Genomic DNA, 7,925 nt, shown 5'->3' with positions numbered 1-7,925 from the left:
TCAGCAGTGGGTTTGATCCTATACGGGTATTTTTTTCTTTTTTTTTAATTGAAAATAAATATTGTTTTTGAAAGTGAGATATTTTGAGGGTTGTAAATGTCAGGCCTAAACAAGTGGACCTTTTTTAAAATCAGAAACAAATTGCATGGCATTATTTTTCATTGATTGATCATTAATTTCATATTATCAGCTCTTCAGTCATCTACTGGTTTGTGGCGTAACGGGTAATACCCAGTTTTGAGTGCTCTCAGTAGCGGGTTCCAACTTCGAGGGATATTGCTTTTTTTTTTTTTTTATTTGAAAATAAATATTGTTTTTGAAAGTGAGATATTGTTATAGTTGTAAATGTCAGGCCTAAACAAGTGGACCTTTTTTTAAAATCAGAAACAAAGTTGCATAACATTGTTTTTCATTGATTGATCATTCATTTCATATTATCAGCTCTTCTGTCATCTACTGGATTGTGGCGTTATGGGTAATACCCAGGTTTGAGTGCTCTCAGTAGCGGGTTCCAACCTCTACGGATATTGCTCTTTTTTTCTTATTGAAAAGAAAATTTTTTTTTGAAAATGAGATATTTTGAGAGTTGTAAATGTCAGGCCTAAACAAACGGATCTTTTTTTCAATCAAAAACAAAGTTGCATGGCATTATTTTTCTTTGATTGATCATTCATTTCATATAAATAGACTATTATCAGCTCTTCAGTTATCTACTGGTTTGTGGCGTAACGGGTAATGCTCAGGTTTGAGTGCTCTCAGCAGTGGGTTCGAACATATACGGTTATTTTTTTTATTTTTTTTTTAATTGAAATTAAATATTGTTTTTGAAAGTGAGATATTTTGAGGGTTGTAAATGTCAGGCCTAAACAAGTGGACCTTTTTTTTTAAATCTGAAACAAAGTTGCATGGCATTATTTTTCATTGATTGATCATCTATTTCATATAAATAGACTATTATCAGCTCTTCAGTCATCTACTTGTTTGCGGCGTAACGGGTAATGCTCAGGTTTGAGTGATTTCAATAGTGGGTTCGAACTTCTAGGGATATTTTTTTTCTTTTTTTTTTATTTGAAAATAAATATTGTTTTTGAAAGTGAGATATTGTTATAGTTGTAAATGTCAGGCCTAAACAAGTGGACCTTTCTTAAAATCAGAAACAAAGTTGCATAACATTATTTTTCATTGATTAATCATTTATTTCATATAAATAGACTATTATCAGCTCTTCACTCATCTACTGGGTTGTGACGTAACCGGTAATGCTCAGGTTTGAGTGCTTTCAGCAGTGGATTCGAACCTATACAGGTATTTTTTTTCTTTTTTTTTTTAATTGAAAATAAATATTGTTTTTGAAAGTGAGATATTTTGAGGGTTGTAAATGTCAGGCCTAAACAAATGGACCTTTTTTAAAATCAGAAACAAAGTTGCATGGCATTATTTTTCATTGATTGATCATTAATTTCATATTATCAGCTCTTCAATCATCTACTGGTTTGTGGCGTAACGGGTAATACCCAGGTTTGAGTGCTCTCAGTAGCGGGTTCCAACTTCTAGGGATATTGCTTTTTTTTTTTTTATTTGAAAATAAATATTGTTTTTGAAAGTGAGATATTGTTATAGTTGTAAATGTCAGGCCTAAACAAGTGGACCTTTTTTAAAATCAGAAACAAAGTTGCATAACATTATTTTTCATTGATTGATCATTCATTTCATATTATCAGCTCTTCAGTCATCTACTGGTTTGTGGCGTAACGGGTACTACTCAGGTCTGAGTGCTCTCAGTAGTGGGTTCGAACCTCTAGTGATATTTCATTTTTCTTTTTTTTTTAATTGAAAATAAATATTTTGTTTGAAAATGAGATATTTTGAGGGTTGTAAATGTCAGGCCTAAAGAAGTGGACCTTTTTTAAAATCAGAAACAAAGTTGCATGGCATTATTTTTCATTGATTGATCATTAATTTCATATTATCAGCTCTTCAGTCATCTACTGGTTTGTGGCGTAACGGGTTATACCCAGGTTTGCGTGCTCTCAGTAGCGGGTTCCAACTTCTAGGGATATTGCTTTTCTTTTTTTCTTTTTTTTATAATAAATATTGTTTTTGAAAGTGAGATATTGTTATAGTTGTAAATTTCAGGCCTAAACAAGTGGACCTTTTTTAAAATCAGAAACAAAGTTGCATAACATTATTTTGCATTGATTGATCATTCATTTCATATAAATAGACTATTATCAGCTCTTCACTCATCTCATCACTCAGTGGTTGAAGCGTAACCGGGAATGCTCAGGTTTGAGTTCTCTCAGTAGTCGGTTCGAACCTCTAGGAATATTTATTTCTTTTTTTTTTTAATTGAAAATAAATATTGTTTTTGATAGTGAGATATTTTTAAGGTTGTAAATGTCATGCCTAACCAAGTGGACTTTTTTAAAAATCAGAAATAAAGTTGCATAGCATTATTTTTCATTGATTGATCATCCATTCATATAAATAGACTATTATCAGCTCTTCAGTCATCTACTGATTTGTGGCGTAACGGGTAATGCTCAGGTTTGAGTGCTCTCAATAGTGGTTTCGAACCTCTAGGGATATTTTTTCTCTTTTTTTTTTTATTGAAAATAAATATTGTTTTTGAAAGTTAGATATTTTGAAGGTTGTAAATGTCAGACCTAAAAAAGTGGACCTTTTTTAAAATCAGAAAGTTGCATAACATTATTTTTCATTGATTGATCATTCATTTCATATAAATAGAGTATTATCAGCTCTTCAGTCATCTACTGGTTTGTGGCGTAACGGGTAATGCTCAGGTTTGAGTGCTTTCAGTAGTGGGTTCGAACCTCAACGGGATTTTTTTTCTTTTTTTTTATTGAAAATAAATATTGTTTTTGAAAGTGAGATATTTTTGTTGTTGTAAATGTCAGGCCTAAACAAGTGGACCTTTTTTAAAATCAGAAAAACAAAGTTGCATAACATTATTTTTCATTGATTGATCATTCAATTCATATAAATAGACTATTATCAGCTCTTCAGTCATCTACTGGTTTGTGGCGTAACGGGTAATGCTCAGATTTGAGTGCTCTCAGCAGTGGGTTCGAACCTATACGGGTATTTTTTTAATTTTTTTTTTAATTGAAAATAAATATTGTTTTTGAAAGTGAGATATTTCTATGGTTGTAAATGTCATACCTAACCAAGTGGATCTTTTTTTAAATCAGAAACAAAGTTGCATAACATCATTTTACATTGATTGATCATTAATTTCATATAAATAGACTATTATGATCTCTTCAGTCATCTACTGGTTTGTGGCGTAACCGGTAATGCTCTGGTTTGAGTTCTCTCAGTATTGGGTTTGAACATCTTGGGATATTTTTTTTCTTTTTTTTTTATTGAAAATAAATATTTTTTTTTTAAATGAGATATTTTGAGGGTTGTAAATGTCAGGCCTAAAGAAGTGGACCTTTTTTAAAATCAGAAACAAAGTTGCATGGCATTATTTTTCATTGAGTGATGATTAATTTCATATTATCAGCTCTTCAGTCATCTACTGGTTTGTGGCGTAACGGGTAATACCCAGGTTTGAGTGCTCTCAGTAGCGTGTTCCAACCTCTAGGGATATTGCTCTTTTTTTCTTATTGAAAATAAATATTTTTTTTGAAAATGAGATATTTTGAGGGTTGTAAATGTCAGGCCTAAACAAGTGGATCTTTTTTAAAATCAGAAACAAAGTTGCATGGCGTTATTTTTCATTGATTGATCATTCATTTCATATAAATAGACTATTATCAGCTCTTCAGTCATCTACTGGTTTGTGGCGTAACGGGTAATGCTCAGGTTTGAGTGCTCTGAGTAGTGGGTCGAACCTCTATGGATATTGTTTTTCTTTCTTTTTTTAAATTGAAAATAAATATGGTTTTTGAAAGTGAGATATTTTGAGGGTTGTAAATGTCAGGCCTAAACAAGTGGACCTTTTTTAAAATCAGAAACAAAGTTGCATGGCATTATTTTTCATTGATTTATTATTTATTTCATATAAATAGACTATTATCAGCTCCTCGGTCATCTACTGGTTTGTGGCGTAACGGGTAATACTCAGGTCTGAGTGCTCTCAGTAGTGGGTTCGAACCTCCTGGGACATTTCTTCTTTTTTTTTAATTGAAAATATTTTTTTTTTTTTAAATGAGATATTTTGAGGGTTGTAAATGTCAGGCCTAAAGAAGTGGACCTTTTTTAAAATCAGAAACAAAGTTGCATGGCATTATTTTTCATTGATTGATCATTAATTTCATATTATCAGCACTTCAGTCATCTACTGGTTTGTGGCGTAACGGGTGATACCCAGGTTTGAATGCTCTTAGTAGCGGGTTCCAACCTCTAGGGATATGGCTTTTTTTTTTCTTATTGAAAATAAATATTTATTTTTGAGAATGAGATATTTTGAGGGTTGTAAATGTCAGGCCTAAACAAATGTATCTTTTTTAAAATCAGAAACAAAGTTGAATGCCATATTATCAGCACTTCAGTCATCTACTGGTTTGTGGCGTAACGGGTAATACCCAGGTTTGAGTGCTCTCAGTAGCGGGTTGCAACCTCTAGGGATATTGCTTTTTTTTTTCTTATTGAAAATAAATATTTTGTTTTAAATGAGATATTTTGAGGGTTGTAAAAGTCAAGCCTAAAGAAGTGGACCTTTTTAAAATCAGAAACAAAGTTGCATGGCATTATTTTTCATTGATTGATCATTAATTTCATATTATCAGCACTTCAGTCATCTACTGGTTTGTGGCGTAACGGGTAATACCCAGGTTTTAGTGCTCTTAGTAGTGGGTGCCAACCTCTAGGGATATTGCTTTTTTTTTCCTTATTGAAAATAAATATTTTTTTTGAGAATGAGATATTTTGAGGGTTGTAAATGTCAGGCCTAAACAAATGGATCTTTTTTAAAATCAGAAACAAAGTTGCATGGCATTGTTTTTCATTGATTTATTATTCATTTCATATAAAAAGAGTATTATTAGCTCTTCAGTCATCTACTGGTTTGTGGCGTAGTGGGTAATGCTAAAGTTTGAGTGCTCGCAGTAGTGGGTTCGCACCTCTAAAGATTTTTTTTTTTTTTTTTAAATTTAAAATAAATATTTTTTTTGAAAGTGAGATATTTTGAGGGTTGTAAATGTCAGGCCTAAACAAGTGGACCTTTTTTTAAATCAGAAACAAAGTTACATCGCATTATTTTTCATTGATTGATCATTCATTTTATATAAATAGACTATTATCAGCTCCTCAGTCATCTACTGGTTTATGGCGTAACGGGTATTACTCAGGTCTGAGTGCTCTCAGTAGTGGGTTCGAACCTCTAGGGATATTTCTTTTTGCTTTTTTTTTTATTGAAAATAAATATTTTGTTTGAAAATGAGATATTTTGAGGGTTGTAAATGTCAGGCCTAAAGAAGTGGACCTTTTTTAAAATCAGAAACAAAGTTGCATAACATTATTTTTCATTGATTGATCATTCATTTCATATAAATAGACTATTATCAGCTCCTCGGTCATCTACTGGTTTGTGGCGTAACGGGTAATACTCAGGTCTGAGTGCTCTCAGTAGTGGGTTCGAACCTCTAGGGATATTTCTATTTTCTTTTTTTTTTTTAATTTAAAATAATTTTTTTTTTTTAAATGAGATATTTTGAGGGTTGTAAATGTCAGGCCTAAAGAAGTGGACCTTTTTTAAAATCAGAAACAAAGTTGCATGGCATTATTTTTCATTTATTCATCATTAATTTCATATTATCAGCTCTTCAGTCATCTACTAGTTTGTGGCGTAACGGGTAATACCCAGGTTTGAGTGTTCTCAGTAGCGGTTTCCAACCTCTAGGGATATTGCTTTTTTTTTTCTTATTGAAAATAATTTTTTTTTTTGAAAATCAGATATTTTGAGGGTTGTAAATGTCAGGCCTAAACAAACGGATCTTTTTTTCAATCAGAAACAAAGTTGCATGGCATTATTTTTCATTGATTGATCATTCATTTCATATAAATAGACTATTATCAGCTCTTCAGTTATCTACTGGTTTGTGGCGTAACGGGTAATGCTCAGGTTTGAGTGCTCTCAGCAGTGGGTTCGATCCTATGCGGGTATTTTTTTTCTTTTTTTTTAATTGAAAATAAATATTGTTTTTGAAAGTGAGATATTTTGAGGGTTGTAAATGTCAGGCCTAAACAAGTGGACCTTTTTTAAAATCAGAAACAAAGTTGCATGGCATTATTTTTCATTGATTGATCATTCATTTTATATAAATAGACTATTATCAGCTCCTCAGTCATCTACTGGTTTATGGCGTAACGGGTATTACTCAGGTCTGAGTGCTCTCAGTAGTGGGTTCGAACCTCTTGGGATATTTCTTTTTGCTTTTTTTTTAAATTGAAAATAAATATTTTGTTTGAAAATGAGATATTGTTATAGTAGTAAATGTCAGGCCTAAAGAAGTGGACCTTTTTTAAAATCAGAAACAAAGTTGCATAACATTATTTTTCATTGATTAATCATTTATTTCATATAAATAGACTATTATCAGCTCTTCACTCATCTCATCACTCAGTGGTTGAAGCGTAACCGGGAATGCTCAGGTTTGAGTTCTCTCAGTAGTCGGTTCGAACCTCTAGGAATATTTATTTCTTTTTTTTTTAATTGAAAATAAATATTGTTTTTGATAGTGAGATATTTTTATGGTTGTAAATGTCATGCCTAACCAAGTGGACCTTTTTAAAAATCAGAAATAAAGTTGCATAGCATTATTTTTCATTGATTGATCATCCATTCATATAAATAGACTATTATCAGCTCTTCAGTCATCTACTGGGTTGTGGCGTAACGGGTAATGCTCAGGTTTGAGTGCTCTCAGTAGTGGTTTCGAACCTCTAGGGATATTATTTCTCTTTTTTTTTTAATTGAAAATAAATATTGTTTTTGAAAGTTAGATATTTTGAAGGTTGTAAATGTCAGACCTAAAAAAGTGGACCTTTTTTAAAATCAGAAAGTTGCATAACATTATTTTTCATTGATTGATCATTCATTTCATATAAATAGAGTATTATCAGCTCTTCAGTCATCTACTGGTTTGTGGCGTAACGGATAATGCTCAAGTTTGTGTGCTCTCAGCATTGGGTTCGAACCTCTACGGATATTTTAATTTTTTTATTATTATTTTTTTTTAATTGAAAATAAATATTGTTTTTGAAATCAAATACAGGTTAAAAGACTGCCATAAAGCCTCCAAAAGAAGCCAATGTGCTCCTTCATATTCAGTACTCATGTGTGAGCTTCTTTTCCACCTGGAGTTCTTTTCGAGAGCTGCTGGGTTCCCGCCCGGAAAATGTTTTTTTTACATGATTTGAACAATATTCTATTGTAAATATTAACAGCATCAAAATTTAGCAGTGTTGCGTGTTGACCGCTAATGATTAACATATTATCTTCCCCATAATACACGTGCACAAGCTCATTTGCATAACAACCACGACGGCATACCAAACTGTTTAAAATAAAAAAAAATAGAGTTGCACAGACTCCCGCCTGAAATTGGTACTTTACATGATTTGAAATTATATGAAACAAAATATATAAGACTAACAAGGACAATAGAGCTTGTCCCCGGAAAGTGCACCTATTCATTGAAATATGAAATTAAATATTAGGTCTCCAGTAGGCCTACTAGCCCACCATGTTTGGGGCAGAGCCAATAATGAAAATAGAGCCCAGAATTGGAGTGTTGCCAAAGTGCGAGTCAACGAGGCACGCAATGCAGGCATAATGCACGCAATCCACGCAATGCATGCAATCCACTACGGTAATTCAACTGAAAAAATACCAACAAGTGCAAGCCTTATAATAATAAGCCTTCGTTAATATTTGTGTACAATTCATAAACATT

This window comes from Antedon mediterranea, chromosome 7 (genome assembly GCF_964355755.1).
Source record: "Antedon mediterranea chromosome 7, ecAntMedi1.1, whole genome shotgun sequence".
Taxonomy (NCBI): domain Eukaryota; kingdom Metazoa; phylum Echinodermata; class Crinoidea; order Comatulida; family Antedonidae; genus Antedon; species Antedon mediterranea.
This window is presented reverse-complemented; position numbering follows the sequence as displayed.